This window comes from Bos indicus x Bos taurus, chromosome 2 (assembly GCF_003369695.1).
Source record: "Bos indicus x Bos taurus breed Angus x Brahman F1 hybrid chromosome 2, Bos_hybrid_MaternalHap_v2.0, whole genome shotgun sequence".
In the NCBI taxonomy this organism is placed as follows: domain Eukaryota; kingdom Metazoa; phylum Chordata; class Mammalia; order Artiodactyla; family Bovidae; genus Bos; species Bos indicus x Bos taurus.
The window spans coordinates 42,166,002-42,183,256 of record NC_040077.1 but is presented as its reverse complement, the minus strand read 5'-3'; the positions used below and the strand labels follow the sequence as shown (position 1 = coordinate 42,183,256).

Genomic DNA, 17,255 nt, shown 5'->3' with positions numbered 1-17,255 from the left:
AGACAGCAAATTTAAACTGTTTTCCACACTGTCAGTTCTTCACATAGGAACAGCATTCAGATTTATGCTGTATGTTCAGTTTTACAGGTTGAGTGGCCCTAAAGCACACTGTGTGTGTGTATGTGCATATAAATACATATACATATATACACATGTTTCATATATGTAATTAACTCCTGTGTTAGTGCACAACCAGTCAGAAAACAGTTGAAAATCATTTTAACTGGATATAAGATAACTTGCATAGACACATGTAGAGATAGAGACAGAAAAGTAGATTACCATGTAAACAATTCACATTCTGGTCAATGTGATTTATATATATATAATTTTAGATTTTACATAGATAAAAGGTGCTAGATATTACATTATACTTCTAGATTTTTAATTCCAAGATAATCATATTTTTTGGTTATTTTATTGCCATGCAAGAAATTATCCATAAATTTAGTGGCTTAAATAAAGCCATCGTAATCTCTCATAGTTCTGTGGGTTAAGGGGGCTCAGCTGGGAGATCCTCACTTGGGAGCTCTCCTGTAGCTGCCATCAAGTGGTGTCTGGGACTGGAGTCACTAAAAGCTGAATGAATGGGATGTCCACACGTGAGTATCCTTTACTCGCATGTCCTATGCCTTGTGCTCCACAGCATGGCTGGCCTCTCCAGCAGAGTGACCTGAAATTTTTCCATGGCAACTGAGCGTGCCAGGAGGCAGAAGACAGAAGAGGCTAGGCCAGTTAAGAGTTACTCCTGGACTGGTACCCTGTTGCTTCCAACCTAGCCTCTTGGTCAAAGAAGTCTTAACCTCTGCTCAGATTCCAGGAGGGAAAGAAATAACTTCATCTTTTGATGGGTAAATGTCAAGGTCACGTTGCAGAAGTCCATGCAGGATGGTCATCTTTGGAAGATCCAACCTGCCACACCCTATGTTTGGAAGATATAGTAAAGTTAAAGATGCACTTTCTTTTTTTTTTTAATTTTAATTTTATTTTATTTTTAAACTTTACAATATTGTATCAGTTTTGCCAAATATCAAAATGAATCCACCACAGGTATACCTGTGTTCCCCATTCTGAACCCTCCTCCCTCCTCCCTTCTCCCTCCCCATACCCTCCCTCTGGGTCGTCCCAGTGCACCAGCCCCAAGCATCCAGTATCGTGCATCGAACCTGGACTGGCAACTCGTTTCATACATGATATTATACATGTTTCAATGCCATTCTCCCAAATCGCCCCACCCTCTCCCTCTCCCACAGAGTCCATAAGACTGATCTATACATCAGTGTCTCTTTTGCTGTCTTGTACACAGGGTTATTGTTACCATCTTTCTAAATTCCATATATATGCATTAGTATACTGTATTGGTGTTTTTCTTTCTGGCTTACTTCACTCTGTATAATAGGTTCCAGTTTCATGCAACTCATTAGAACTGATTCAAATGTATTCTTTTTAATGGCTGAGTAATACTCCATTGTGTATATGTACCACTGCTTTCTTATCCATTCATCTGCTGATGGACATCTAGGTTGCTTCCATGTCCTGGCTATTATAAACAGTGCTGCGATGAACATTGGGGTACACGTGTCTCTTTCCCTTCTGGTTTCCTCAGTGTGTATGCCCAGCAGTGGGATTGCTGGATCATAAGGCAATTCTATTTCCAGTTTTTTAAGGAATCTCCACACTGTTCTCCATAGTGGCTGTACTAGTTTGCATTCCCACCAACAGTGTAAGAGAGTTCCCTTTTCTCCACACCCTCTCCAGCATTTATTGCTTGTAGACTTTTGGATCGCAGCCATTCTGACTGGCGTGAAATGGTACCTCATAGTGGTTTTGATTTGCATTTCTCTGATAATGAGTGATGTTGAGCATCTTTTCATGTGTTTGTTAGCCATAAAGATGCACTTTCAATCAGTTTTTCTTGTCAGAAGAGGTAAATACAAATGTGGTACATTTAAACAATGGTGTAAAACATGAAGAAAGCACCAAAATTGACCATAAAACAATAGAAAGCTAACTCACATCTTCTACCTGAAGTTCATCACATATTTACACCACATTTCTAATTGAATCTCATGATTTGAAAGATCTCAGTTCTAAATTTAGGCTCAAAAGAATCTTCACTTAAAAAAAAAAAGAAATAACTAGTATGAGATAACTAGATTACTTAATCTTAGTTTCTGGAAATTCATCTCTGGTGTATAATATAATCTCTTCTGCTACTGTTAAAACAAATTTGTTACTTGGAAGCTAACTCTAAAAATAATCCTTCATACAATTAAATAAAACTAAACTGCTAGATATTTCCTTTTATGAAATATAGATTTTTCTATTTGAGCCATTTTAAATATTTTTAATTTCCTGAATGTTAATTCTTTCTATTCCTCTCCTCTGAATTCCTTTGAATTTTTCTTCATTTTAATTTTTGCTTGACATATGAACCCTAATATCTGCTATTAATAATTTATCCTGGTCAAATAATCATTAAACCCATGACAGAGAAACAAGCCATATTTACAATAGAAAGTGTACAAGGCATTGGCTTAGGGCTCTTAAGGGCCAATGAAAATGGGGAGACAGAGAGAACACATTAGAGAAGACTTTAGAAGTTATAGATCAATCAGCTTGCTTTGATATCTAGGAAAATAGGGGAATAAATCAAAGAGACATTTGATTTTTCATACACCTCAAAGAGGAGAACAAATGTGGGTAACAACCAACATTGCTTTGAAAGTATTAAATCACTGAGTTCATCTAATTTTATTCTCTGACATCATGACAGGACTTAAATATGAAGGGAAACAAAAGAATTCATATATCTTCACTTCAGCAAGGTTTAATTTTTATCTTGTATGATGTTCTCATCAGCCAGTTAAGAAAATGCAGTCTTGAATAAAGGAAGGCATGGTTTGTTTGTGTCATTGAATCAGTGACCTGCCAGGGCAGACCAGTTGAAACTCTCGAAGGGGTTGATTGGATGTTTATAATGAATATTATTTGTATTAATCTCCAGAACTTAATAATACAAGATATGAAGTCTATGGACTAGGAAAGTTAAATTTAAAGCTAAATCTATGTGAATTTGAAAGAATACAAAGTATAGATAGGAAGAAAAGTGGCTGAAGTATCTTGAAGTTTGATGAAAACCTCCAATTAAAGTCGCACTTAACATGCTAATATCTAATATAGTAAAAATGTAAATGGTAATATCTAGGCATACTGACACACTGTTGCTATAAATTAAAAATAAGACTTGGTAGAGGGCTTGGATTATCCAGAGCGGTCTGTAGCATTTCCTGTCTTTGCTTGCATCACTTGTCACGTAGTAATCAATCCTCTGGTCTGTTTTCAGTTACAAGACTGTAACACATTTTCATTTATCTTCTTTAGGTCCTGTAAAACATTTGACTCTGCAAGAAAATAGGAAGTGTTAATTTCTCAAAAAAAAAAAAGCTCTTTTACTAAAGTTGCTTTGTTTCCATGCTTTTCCATTTAAACAGTTTTATTTCAGTGTCATATTTTTGGACAACCTCTTTGAACATATTTTAAAAGGTAAACTCAACATTTGTAACAACAAGAATGCATAAAACTCAATTCAGGACATGACAATATGAAGACCTAAGGGCCAAATCAGGCAGCAAACACTATGTCATGGCTGCAAATGGATGCAGTGACTGTAAAAATATAAACTGGTTGTGGGGTTGCTCAAATACGAAAATTGTGTACATCTGTGTTAATAAGATACAGTTTAGCAAATTTTAAAAACCTCATGCTATTTGATCCAGGAGTTTGCTTCTGGATATTTTATCCTGAGGAAACAATCTTGCTGTGGCAGAAGATATACTCAGAAGGAACTTTACAGTGGTTTTTATTTTTTGGTAGCTGATATTTGATAACAAGTTATAGATCTTTAAATGATGGCATGTATGGGATGCCAATCAGTAAAATTATTTTGCATTGTAACGATAAACATAATATTGAAGAAATGAAGGAAAAAATAACCTAATTATGAAAGAATTTATATTGTACAATTCTTTAAATAATGGTTTGGAAATAAAAATAGTAAATATATTGTTTGAAATTAAATATGTTGTTTTAAGAATTAAGGGAGATTTTTATTTATGTTTCATTTTTTTTTGGAATTTGAAAAATGGAAGTTGATAATTCTGATTAAGGAAAAATAGCTATATAAAGAAAAAAACCACTGATGACCTTTAAGGACTGTTTGATAATCTTTTCTTTTTTAATTGCTGATAAATTTTATTTGTGAATGTCACTTCATTATTTAACTTTACATTGCTGTATTCATGGACTATAGTATTATTGTATGGTTTATTTAAAAGTCCAAAGCTAGATTCCATATTTACTTTCATTCTCCTTTATTTTATGGATTTAATATGCTTATATAAATATGTTATTAAAATATAATATCTTTGATTTAAATATATGCATATTAATGTATAAATTATACATACACATATATAAAATAGAGAAGACTGTATTTATATACTGTATATATCAGTTCACTTCAGTTCAGGTGCTTAGTCATGTCTGACTCTTTGCAACCCCATGGACTGCATGCCAGGCTTCCCTGTCCATCACCAACTCCCTGAGCTTGCTCAAACACATGTCCATCGCATCGGTGATACCATCCAACCATCTCATCTCATATATATATGGAGTTTTGTTATTTTAGTTGTCCAAGAACATTGAACAATGATGCTGATTTGTTTTTTAACTTCTTAATGTTTTTCTTGATTTGAAACACTTCACCGATTATCTCTTTGGCTATTTTTCTGTGATTCCAAAATATCTCAATGAAAGCAAGACATTTATTTATTTCTACCTATTTTCCCTAATTTACAATTTTGGTATAGCTTCAAACATACAGAGAATTTGTAATTATTATACTTAAGAATCCTGATTACTCTCTGTCCAGATTTGTATTTACATTTTACCCCTGTGCTTTATTATTTCTGCCTGTTCTTTCTCTCTCCATATATGTTTATATATATATATATATATATATATATATATATATATATATATATATATATATACACACATATACACACACACACACACACACCCCTGTATAGGCATTCTATAATTGCATAATTATATATGCATATGTATGTGTACATATAGATAATATTGCCCTGAATCTTTTGGGAATAAGTTATAGACATCATGCTTCTTTTTTATTTTTATTCATTTATTTTTAAAATTAATTTAATTGGAGGATAATTACTTTACACTGTTGTGATGGTTTTGCCATAAAGCAACATGAATCAGATCCAGGTATACATGTGTCCTCCATATCCTGATCCCCACCCACCTCCCTCTCCACCCTGTCTCTCTGGGTTGTCCCAGAGTGCCTGCTTTGCATGCTTCTTTACTTGAAGTACTTTAGTGTGTATTTCCTAAGAATAAGTACATTTTCCTATATAACTATAGTACAATTTTAACCATTAAGAATATCATTTTAGCAAAATGCTATCATGTATTAATAACTCACAGAACCTCTAGGATCACACGTGTATTTGGTCGTTATGTCTTTTTTAAACTTCAGTTTTTAATGACTTTGATGAGTTCAGGTCAGATATTTTTAGACTTTCGTCAGTTTGCATTGGCCTGATATTTCCTAGTGATTGATTCAGTTTGCACATTTTTGGCAGACATACCACAGAAATCACGTTGTGTCCTTCTCAAGTGCATCATACTTGGAGACTTGTTTTGTGGGTTTGTTCCATTTTGATGATTTTTCCTTGATCATTTATTTAAGGTGGTCTTGTTTCTCCATTGAAGGTTACTGTTTTCTCTATTGTAATTAATAAGTGATTTGGGGGAAGATACTTTAAGACTATGGAAATATCCTGTTTGTCAACACCCTTTCACCTACAAGTGCTAATCCAGAGATATTTTCCTGACTTAATCAGTTAATTATAATAATATTAATAATATGTGTTTAATGTTGATTTTCTAACTCTAAGGTGTATTCTGTGCAAGGAAAGAGTTTTCCAATTCTTCCTTATATACTTTATTCATGTATTTTATTTATAATTTATATTCTGTAATGAAGTTTAATTCTTTATGATAATTATTTATTCTGGTTTTCCAACTTCCCAGATTTGATTTGTGAGAATTTCTTTAAGCTGAGGCCAGGGTCCTTTTGAAATAGCCCTATCATTTATTTTTTCCTATTTTTTTGGCTGCTCTGCACATGGCATGTGGGATTTTAGTTCCCTTACCAGTGATCAAATGCATGCCCCCTGCAATGGAAGCATGGTGTATTAGTGACTGGACTGCCAGAAAAGTCCCAGCCCCACCATTTCAAAATGCCTTACTCCTCCCTGAGGAAAAAACAAACAAAAGAAGGCATCACCTTGAATTCTATATCTTTTTAAATATTCTCCCTATCTTTGTGTTCTAATCTGTCAGGATAGTTTTTCAACACTATCAGAGTTTCAGTGGACTTTCAGCTGGTGAATTTTATGTCACTCTTAGGATTTTTGTTTTCTTTGCTTCTCTCCCTCAGTTTCTAGACCCTTTAGATCACTGTCGTACAGCTTGAAAGATACTTCTGTTAGAAATTGGTGTTTAATTTTCTGTTTACTGGTAATCTGACATTTTTATTGTCCTCCAACTTCTAGTTATGCTGAAGGCCTAGAATTTGTGTGTTTTTACTTGTTTTTGTTGGCTGTATATTTTACAGTATGTGTGGAAAGTTTCAGATTTAGGTGGCTATTATTACCACAACTACCTCAAATTCCAGGCCCATATTTTTTAAGCATTCCACAAAACATATTGGTATTTTAAGTTATTTGCCATATGCCATGATGTAACCAGACTTTGTGGCTGCATTGCCTTACCTTTAGCGGTCATCGTTCTCTTAACCTAGATTATTTAAATTGAAGGCTTTTTTCTTTATTCTTATAATTATTTTATTGAATAGCACACCTCTCAACCCAGGAGTTGTCTCTCTGAAAAATGTGTCCACTGTAAACAAAAAAATTATGATTTGAGATGATTGAAACTTACGATTATGTACCAGCCAATTGTATTTTAAAAATTTCTCCTTTAGATTTAAGATTTATCAGCTATGTATTTAAATACCTGGAAATTCAACCCCCTGACTTTTAAAAATGTATATGTATGTAGAAATGAGGTATCTAATCAATAACATCTGATTATGACAATATTGTGAAATGTAGTTAGAAGCAGTCACTTAAACTAATGAAATATGCTCTTGGAACATATTTAATATCATTCTTTCAGTTTCACTGCAAAGAGGTCTGATCATGGTTGGTAGGTAAGGGGGGTTTGGATCAGGAGCAAAACATTCTGATGTTTGAAAATTACAGAGTAGGACAGAGTTTGCAAATTAGGAATTAGATGAGTGCAGGAGGCATGTCTCATGCGAGAGCAGCAATCATTTTTCTGCTTTCTGGAAGCTGTGAACCCAGACTTAAGATATATTTGCTCTTCCAAAAAAAAGATAGAAATTAGGACTCTTATGAGAAATTTCTTGCTTTTGAACATTTTTTAATATTTTAAAATCATGGTGTAGAATTTTTTAAAAAATTACCGTACACCAGTTTTGGTTGTTATGCTCCAGTTTGCAGCTTCTGCTCTGCATGAGGTGTAGGGACTAGTAGGTGTTGTAGTGAGAAGAAATTGAGGTTGAAAGTGGCTGGCTCTACGCCCAGGATCACTGCTTCTTAGCTGTGTCAAATTGGGCAAGTCATGGGATTAAGGTTAGTTTGAATTCTCTTGCCTAGGAGGATGACTATGCTACAGCATGAAGGAATACACAAATCTGCCAGTTGTTATAACTTCGTAATTCTATTGAAACAATATGTGAATGTGAGTTTGTATCAGTCTATTCTATTTAAACTCTGAGTTTTAAACTTAGAAAAATGAAATTTATAAAAATATAGGGTTTCATAAAATTTCTTGATTTACTTTTGACATTTACCTATGAACTCAGTAACTATCTCTCAGTTCAGTTCAGTTCAGTTCAGTCCAGTTGCTCAGTGGTGTCCGACCCTTTGCAACCCCATGAATCGCAGCATGCCAGGCCTCCCTGTCCATCACCAACTCCCAGAGTTCACTCAGACTCACGTCCATCGAGTCGGTGATGCCATCCAGCCATCTCATCCTCTGTCGTCCCTTTCTCCTCCTGCCCCCAATCCCTCCCAGCATCAGAGTCTTTTCCAATGAGTCAACTCTTCGCATGAGGTGGCCAAAGTACTGGAGTTTCAGCCCCAGCATCATTCCTTCCAAAGAAATCCCAGAGCTGATCTCCTTCAGAATAGACTGGTTGGATCTCCTTGCAGTCCAAGGGACTCTCAAGAGTCTTCTCCAACACCACAGTTCAAAAGCATCTTTTGAACTATCTCTAGTTTCATCTTATTTGAGAAGCTCCCTGTTGAGCATTAGTACAATCATTCGTTCCTGTGCAAGGCAGAGGCCAGTGCCATCCTCTTGTCTTTCACACACTAGAAGATCGATTAATTAGGTGTTCTACTCATAATGCCTGTTCTGCTTGTTGAACTGTTGATTTGTTAAGCCAGTGTTTCTGCTTCATCCTACAAAGCACCAAATCTCTGGGCAGAAATTCTACTAGCTGCTAAGAACGAATGTCTCTCTAAAGATGTTTGCTACTTAATTTTTATTTGTATGGGTCTATAATGTGTTTGAACTGTCGGAAACAACACATTGTACTTTGAAGGGTTACTTTAATTATCATTAAGTTGTGTTTTGTTTTATTTCATTTGAACAGTTCTTTTATAAAACAAAACAGCATACCCAGAAGCATAAAATTCACTTAAGTTTTGAAATATTTTGTACTTCGAAATTACTGTCCTTTCCCATACATCTTTCCTTTAAACAAACACGTTAATTAATGAAATCTGATTAAATAACTTTCTCCTTATAATTGGCTTTCTGAAAAAAAAAAAAGAAATAAATGTTTGTTTATTTTTGTGAGGTGTGCAAGTGGCATGTCTGTGCTTTTCTCAGTACCTAGTTTTCAATTAGAATTGAAGCACATTTACAAAGTGAATCAGTGTAATTCTCTGAATAAATCAAGCAGAATTTTCCTCTGACTCAGGGATTTTCATGTATTAGACAGAAGTACATTTTCAAAACTTGAATTATGTAACAACCACCTAAAAACTCCAACTAAATTCACTTACAAATACCTCATATTTTTGAATTGCTCTCATGTTATTCTGGCTCATTCTGGGGGCCTGTGTTTCTTACACGGATTTTGAAAGTCCACATGCAGACTCATCTCAAGAATGTCCTCCTTGACTGATGTGTAGGAAGATTTGCATATAGTTGGGAACATTTCTGTTTTTCAGCCTACTATAATATGCTAGATGTATAATCTATATTTTGCAAAACCTTATTTCAGTATGTTAAAATATGTGATGTCTGAATGAGTGTCGGTCTGGATTAGAGTTTCTGTGACCTTGGCAAATTGCTTACTCTTCTGTATTTCTTTCTTTTCACAGATGCATTTTGTAGGAGTATTCTGAGGATGAATGTTTGCAAATCATTCTGAAATTGCCAAGTGCCACATACAGTAAGTAATATGTATTTTTATTTTTCCACTCAATTGCAGTCATGCTGAATAAATTTGGCACACAGTCATAAAAGAATACATTTCTATTTACAGTTCTTGATATTTGTGAATACTGAGGAAAACTGTATGTAAAGGAGAAAAATTTGAGCTATTTGCTAGTCTCAATTAAGTTGCATAATTTCATGATTTCTGATGATTGATTTTACTTTTGTTCTATGTACATAACTGGTACATAATTTTTATCACTTATTATTTAAGTGATTCTTTTCCCTTTTAATCATAGCTTGAGAAGCATGTAGAAAAAAAATAGTGTTATTAGCCAGTGTTGCTATGGAAATTTTAAAGAGGAGTATTGAATTAAATATTTGGATTTTCTAAGGATTAAGATTGGCTATGTATCAGGCAGTTTATGTATTTTGTCTTAATTCTTCCCCAATTAAAGATCACTATTCTTATTCCCATTTTATAAATGAGAAAATTGAGATCCAAGATGTTTTAATACCTGCCCAGTATCTATTCAAAGTGAAGTCATTGGCTTTGATGAAAACACAGGCTTTTCAAAAAATATTACCTTCACCAATAACTTAGAAAAAGTAAAATTAATTTTAGTTAAGAGTCTGAATATTTAAGAATACAAATATTTTGTAATTATTTCTTTGGATTTTTGTTTTGTGTAAGCAATATCACAGAAGTGTTACAGATTTTTTTTTCTGTATTATCTATCATGTCATTACTTCCATTTCAAGTAATGCTTCCAATTCCTGACTTAGATTGCTTTAACTAGTAGGAAATAAGTGAAAAAACTTGATTCTGAAAGGAAGTTTATAAATCATCTAAATTATTCTTTGATGAAAAGTGTTCAGAATTAGACTTCTGAAGCTCTCTGAAAGTCCTATTTCATATACTGAGAAGAAAACACACGTGCTCTTATATTATTATTTTAGAGTTGAAAAGAAGCATAAGATCATAGAGTCCTAGCCTCTGTGAGCTCAAATTCCTTGTTTGATGAACTGGGATAATCTGGTGTATGATTCAAAATAAAATTTCCGAAAAATGGAGAGACAATAATGGCCACATTGATATATGTATGTTGTTTTGCAGTATAACTACTTTTTTCAAGAAGGTGGCATAGTGTAGTGTTTTAAGAATTTTGACTCTGGATTCAGACCACCTGGATTTAAATTCTGGGTTTATCATTTATTCAGTGTTTCAGCTGTGTAACTTTGAATAAATTACTTAATGTATCTCTAAAATGGGTAAAAATTCAGTTCAGTTCAGTTTAGTTCAGTCACTCAGTCGTGTCCGACTCTGTGACCCCATGAATCACAGCACGCCAGGCCTCTCTGTCCATCACCAGCTCCTGGAGTTCACTCAAACTCATGTGCATCGAGTCAGTGATGGCATCCAGCCATCTCATCCTCTGTCGTCCCCTTCTCCTTGTCCCCTCAATCTCTCCCAGCATCAGGGTCTTTTCCAATGAGTCAACTCTTCGCATGAAGTGGCCAAAGTATTGGAGTTTCAGCTTTAGCATCAGTCCTTCCAATGAACACCCAGGGCTGATCTCCTTTAGGATAGACTGGTTGGATCCCTTGCAGTCCAAGGGACTCTCAAGAGTCTTCTCCAACACCACAGTTCAAAAGCATCAATTCTTTGGCACTCAGCTTTCTTCACAGTCCAACTCTCACATCCATACATGACCACTGGAAAAACCATAGCCTTGACTAGACAGACCTTTGTTGGCAAAGTAATGTCTCTGCTTTTGAATATGCTATCTAGGTTGGTCATAACTTTCCTTCCAAGGAGTAAGCGTCTGTTAATTTCATTAGTGCAGTCACCATCTGCAGTGATTTTGGAGCCCCCAAAAATAAAGTCTGACACTGTTTCCACTGTTTCCCCATCTATTTCCACTGTTTCCCCATCTATTTCCCATGAAGTGATGGGATCAGATGCCATAATCTTAGTTTTCTGAATGTTGAGCTTTAAGCCAACTTTTTCACACTCCTCTTTCACTTTCATCAAGAGGCTTTTTAGTTCCTCTTCACTTTCTGCCATAAGGGTGGTGTCATCTGCATATCTGAGGTTATTGATATTTCTCCCGGCAATCTTGATTCCAGCTTGTGCTTCCTCCAGCCCAGTGTTTCTCATGATATACATGATATACTTTGCATATAAGTTAAATAAGCAGGGTGACAATATACAGCCTTGACGTACTCCGTTTCCTATTTGGAACCAGTCTGTTGTTCCATGTCCAGTTCTAACTGTTGCTTCCTGACCTGCATACAGGTTTCTCGAGAGGCAGGTCAGGTGGTCTGGTATGCCCATCTCTTTCAGAATTTTCCACAGTTTATTGTTATCCACATAGTCAAAGGCTTTGGCATAGTCAATAAAGGAGAAATAGATGTTTTTCTGGAACTCTCTTGCTTTTTTGATGATCCAGCGGATGTTGGTAATTTGATCTCTGGTAAAAATTAGGAACTACCTAATTTATGGTGAGTTTATACATGTAAACTATAGCACAGTTCTTATTGCCTAGTTAATGATCAATAAATGTACATGGTTATTATATTGGGACTGATTCATTTGGATATTTCAAGTATGTATGTTAATAAGTGTCTTAACTTCATGATTATGTCATATAAAATACACAACAAAGTTTCTCAGTGAATACTGTCAGTTGACGTGCTCAGAAGGAAACTAAACTTTAGCCTTCTTCATACACAAATCAAGATGCTTTTAGTAGCTACTTTTCCTCCTTTGAACTTTTAGTGAAGAAGCAAACTATTTAGTCAAACAGAATGTATGGCCTATTCTGTGATGGTTGCAAATCTAGGCCCAAAGCATGTTTGTGCGCTCTTTGAATATGAGAGGTGGGGAGTTTTGTGTTTATTGAATCTTAAATGCTTGTTTTGAAGGAGCCCAGGCAAACTTATAGATACAGATAAAGAAAATTGTTAAAACAATTGTCAAATAATTGGGAAAATTTTCATCCAATGTTTTTTTTTAAAAATTCATGGAAATTGAAGAGCTATGGGCAAGAAAAAAAATCCATATTAAGTATCAATTCTAACCCTTGTACCTTACATTCAATATCTCAGTTAATCTAAGCAATGATATAATGAGGTAGGTATGTTATTACCTCTATTCTTCATACAAGGGAAATGCAGCACAGAAAGTTTAATCTATCATTCATGGGAGCAAAGCTTGAGGTTGATCTAATTTTGTAATATAAATTTATTTATTTATTCATATTGGCTGTGTTGGGTCAACAAAAAGCAAGGGCTTTTCTCTGGTTGCAGTAGCAAGGGCTACTCTTTAGTTGCAGTGCACAGGCTTCTCTCTGCAGTGGCTTCTCTTGCTGTAGAGTGGGGACTCTAAGACGCACAGACTTCAGTAGTTGTGATCCACAGGCTCAGTAGTTGTAGCTCCCAGGCTCTAGAGCACAGGGTCAGTAGTTGTGGCCCTGTGACATGTAGGATCTTCCCAGACCAGATATTGAATGCATGTCTCTTGCATTGACAGGTGGCTTCTTTACTACTGATCCACCAGGGTAGCCCTGATCTAGTTTGTTTTATTGAAGCATAATTGGCATAAACATTGTATCTGTTTCAGGTGTACAATATGATTCAAATATTTGTATATATTGCAAAATGATCACCACAGTAAGTTTAGTTAACTTCTATCACTATATATCCTTATAAAATTTTTTTCCTGTGATAAGGACTTTTAAGATTTATTCTCTTAGCAAGTTTCAAATATGCTATAATTTTGTTAATTACAGTAACCATGCTGTACATCACATTCCCATGACTTTTTTATTTTAGAGCTGGATGTTTATACTTTTGATCCTTATCACCTGTTTCTCCCACCCCTCATCTTCTCTTCTGGCAATCACCAATCTGTTCTCAGTATCTATGAACTTGGGTTGTTTGTTTTTAAATCACACATGTAAATGAGATGTTATGGTATTTATCTTTCTCTGCCTGACTTAATTCACTTAGCATAATACCCTCAAGGTCTGTTCATGCTATTGCATATATTTCATTCTTTTTCATGGCCAAATAGTATGCCACATATATGGCATGTATATATACATATACACATAAGCATCACATATACACCACATCTTCTCTATCCATTCACTCATTAGTGGATACTTGTGTTGTTTTCATATCTTGACCATTGTAAATAAAGCTGCAGTGATTGTGGGCCTGCATATATCTTTTTAAGTTAGCAGTTTTATTGATAAATACCCTGAAATGGAATTGCTGGAGCGTGTGGTATTACTATTTGTAATTTTTTGATAATCTTCCATGCTATTTTCCACAGTGGCTGCACAAATCTACATTTTCACCAACAGTGCACATGGGTTTCCTTTTTTCCAAATTCTTGCCAGCATTTATTATTTCTTGTCTTTTTGATAGTAGCCATTATAATATGTTTGAGATGATACCTCATTGTTGTTTTGACTAGTATTTTCCTGATGATTAGTGATGTTGAGCATCCATTCATGTGTTTCTTTACCATCTCTATGTCTTCTTTGAAAAAATGTCTATTTGAATCTTCTGTTTTTTTTTTTAAGAGGTTGATTTAATGCTATAGCATTTTTTCTTTATCCTCTTAATCCAATATTAAGCACTAAAATTCAGTGACTGGTCTTTCTTTATTTGCATAAAAACCTTACTCTTCAACCTCAGATCATAGATATTAATTCTTTAGTAAATAAGTAGTTTATGATTGAATTTCAACCAAACAAATAACAATTGCCTTATACTAAATGTTGGTAGGACCACTCAGCAACCCAAAGCTGCCTTGAAAAAATGCTGTTTGAGTAAAGAAATCCTGGGGGGGGGAAAAAAGTTTCTTCCCTAAGGCTATAGACCTATTTTATGCTTCTGTTAATCTTACTTCTTAGAATTTGAAGTTACTGGCCACACCCTTTTCTTGCAGTTCTTCAGCCACTTCATACAATACAGAGAGGTTCAAATTGGAGAGTCCATCTTGACTTAATCTTCCTCGCTATTCATCATTTTCAGGTGTGTCTGAGCTCAGGCACATCCTTTACAGCACACCAGCCACACTGATTCCCTTTCACTCATTAGTGATCTTCATCTTTTGCCATTTTAGTCATCTACCAATCCCAGTGCCTTTACACATCACCTCTTGAAATGAACCATTAGCAGTATTTTACCTGAGGGATATTCTCAAGCTTCTTAGTATACAAAATATTTGTACTCTAAAAATGATTGAGTCAGGTCTTTGGTTGTTCTCATACTCATCTTGGTTTTGAGCAAAGGATTTAGAGAATATGTCTACTTTTGTTTTCCAGAATTGGTCTCTGAAAGACAAAGCTAGTGTTCAAATTTAGTATTTTTATTTCATTTAATTCAATAAATACTTGTCACATGCTACTATAATATGAGAGGCACTGTGTTGGTTACAAGAGTAGGTGCTTGTTGAGTATCAGTTTAGTCATTCAGTTGTATCTGACTCGTTGTTACCCCATGGACTGCAGCAGGCAGGCTTCCCTGTCCATCACCAACTCCTGGAGCTTGCTTAAACTCATGCCCATCAAGTTGATGATGCCATCCAACAATCTCATCCTTTAGTCGTCCCCTTCTCCTCCTGCCTTCAATCTTTCCCATCATCAGAGTCTTTTCAAATGAGTCAGTTCTTCACATCAGGTGGCCAAAATATTGGAGTTTTAGTATCAGTCCTTCCAATGAATATTCAGGACTGATTTCCTTTTAGATTGAGTGGTTTGATCTCCTTGCAGTCCAAGGGACTCTCAAGAGTCTTCTCCAACTCGACAGTTCAAAAGCATCAATTCTTTAGTGCTCAGTTTTCTTTATGGTCCAACTCTCACATCCATACATGACTAATGGAAAAACCATAGCTTTGAGTAGACAGACCTTTGTTGGCAAAGTAATGTCTCTGCTTTTTAATATGCTATCTAGGTTGGTCATAGCTTTTCTTCCAAGGAGCAAGCGTCTTTTAATTTCATGGCTTCAGGAGGAGACAAAAAATGACTTTCAAGAAAATTCTGTTTGTAATTTGAGGAAATAAGATATACCCAGGCATAAAGAAAGCAAAGGATGTGGTATTAAGATATGATATCATCAAAGTAGTCTAAATTAGTCAAATTAATAAAGTCATTTCAAATAATTTAAGGAATAATCAGAAAGGTTATATAAACATTAAGGAGATTTAAGAAAGGAGATACAATTCTAAACTGCACTGGTTCAAGATTTCACCCTGGAGATTGTTATAGATATTTATGCAGGTGGACAATACTAACAGAGAAGTCAAGGCAGTAGTATATCCAGGATTGGCTGTGAAAAGGCATGCTTCACATTCATTGAATGGCTAATTAACTAGTTTGACAACAGAATAATTTTTTTGTCTTGAACTGAAAACAGATAACACTAGAAAAAGAGGCTGAAGCACATTGGTAGGAGATACTGATCATTGGAATTAGAAAGTTGAGTCTAATTAGTAGACAATTGACAAAACAAAGAGAATATTTCGTAAGGCCAATCATGTGAATAAAAGTTTCTTATTTGAATATTAATCTGGTGTTCTCTTCACGATGGATTCCAGTTGTAGTCGGAAGAACAATTTGCAGAAATACGTAGCACTATAAGAAGAACGAGATGAGGGTGATACCAAGGTTGTTGCAGTGGGAATGGAGAGAAAAGAATAGATGTGGGTGAGGTTTTAAAGGACATAGGGTCAGGGAGTAATAATAGTAGTTAACACTTGTATAGCGTTTGCTGTGGGGAAGCCTGATGGGCTGCCATCTATGGGGTCGGACACGACTGAAGCGACTTAGCAGCAGCAGCAGCAGCAGCAGCAGTCTCTATTTTGGGCTTCCCCAATGACTCAGTGGTAAAATGCGGGAGACATGGTTTAATCCTTGAGTCGGGACCATCCCCTGGAGAAGGAAATGGCAACCCAATCCAATATTCTTGCCTGGGAAACCCCATGGACAGAGGAGCCTAGTGAGCTATAGTCCATAGAGTCGAAAAAAATCAGCCATGACTACAGCAACTGAGCATGTACGTAGGCAGGCTCTGTTTTGAATGACTTGTATTTATTATTTAACTTAAACTTCAAACAACCGTGAATGAGAGACACTAATGTCTTCCCCATTTGCACAATAGAAACCAAGGCAGAATCTAAGTAAATTGTCCCAGGTCAGATAATTAGAAAATAGCAAGGCTGGCACTTAAGCCTACCGAGTTAAACATCAGAGGATCTGCAGTTAACCACTGTACATCATTTCTCTAAAAAATAACCGAGATTTCCAGATTGAATTGGAAAGTGACATTACCAACAGTCAAAGAAACAGATTTTTTTTTTTGAGTTTACCTTTTGTTTAGTTAAGTCTTTGGTAGGGAGAAAAATATTCTGACCTTTGGGGAAGAAATTTCCCTATGGAGAGTGATGAATCTTATGTACATTTTCACTTCTATGCTGGGCAACAAGAACAGTGTAATTTATGATATTGTTCAATTATAAATTAGAATAGTAAATATGTCATCTTAATGTGATTTGTCTTCCTTCCTTAACAGAGCTTGAAATGAAACAAGGATGAAGTGCTGAATTAAAGATTTAGTATCTTGAGCCCATCAGATCAGTATTTCAGACTTAGTTTACCAATCATGCTAAA

The 17,255-nt window shown here is 35.2% G+C and overlaps 1 protein-coding gene across 5 annotated transcripts in view; it reads left to right on the top strand.

The window, feature by feature from the left end:
* Positions 1-17,255, top strand: part of GALNT13 (polypeptide N-acetylgalactosaminyltransferase 13) — a 666,740-nt gene that overhangs the window by 24,874 nt on the left and 624,611 nt on the right. For all 5 annotated transcript variants that reach the window (XM_027560425.1, XM_027560416.1, XM_027560436.1 and 2 more), the window contains exon 2: positions 9,516-9,586. The gene's annotated coding sequence lies outside the window, so the exon portion shown is untranslated. The remainder of the gene's footprint in view (positions 1-9,515; positions 9,587-17,255) is intronic.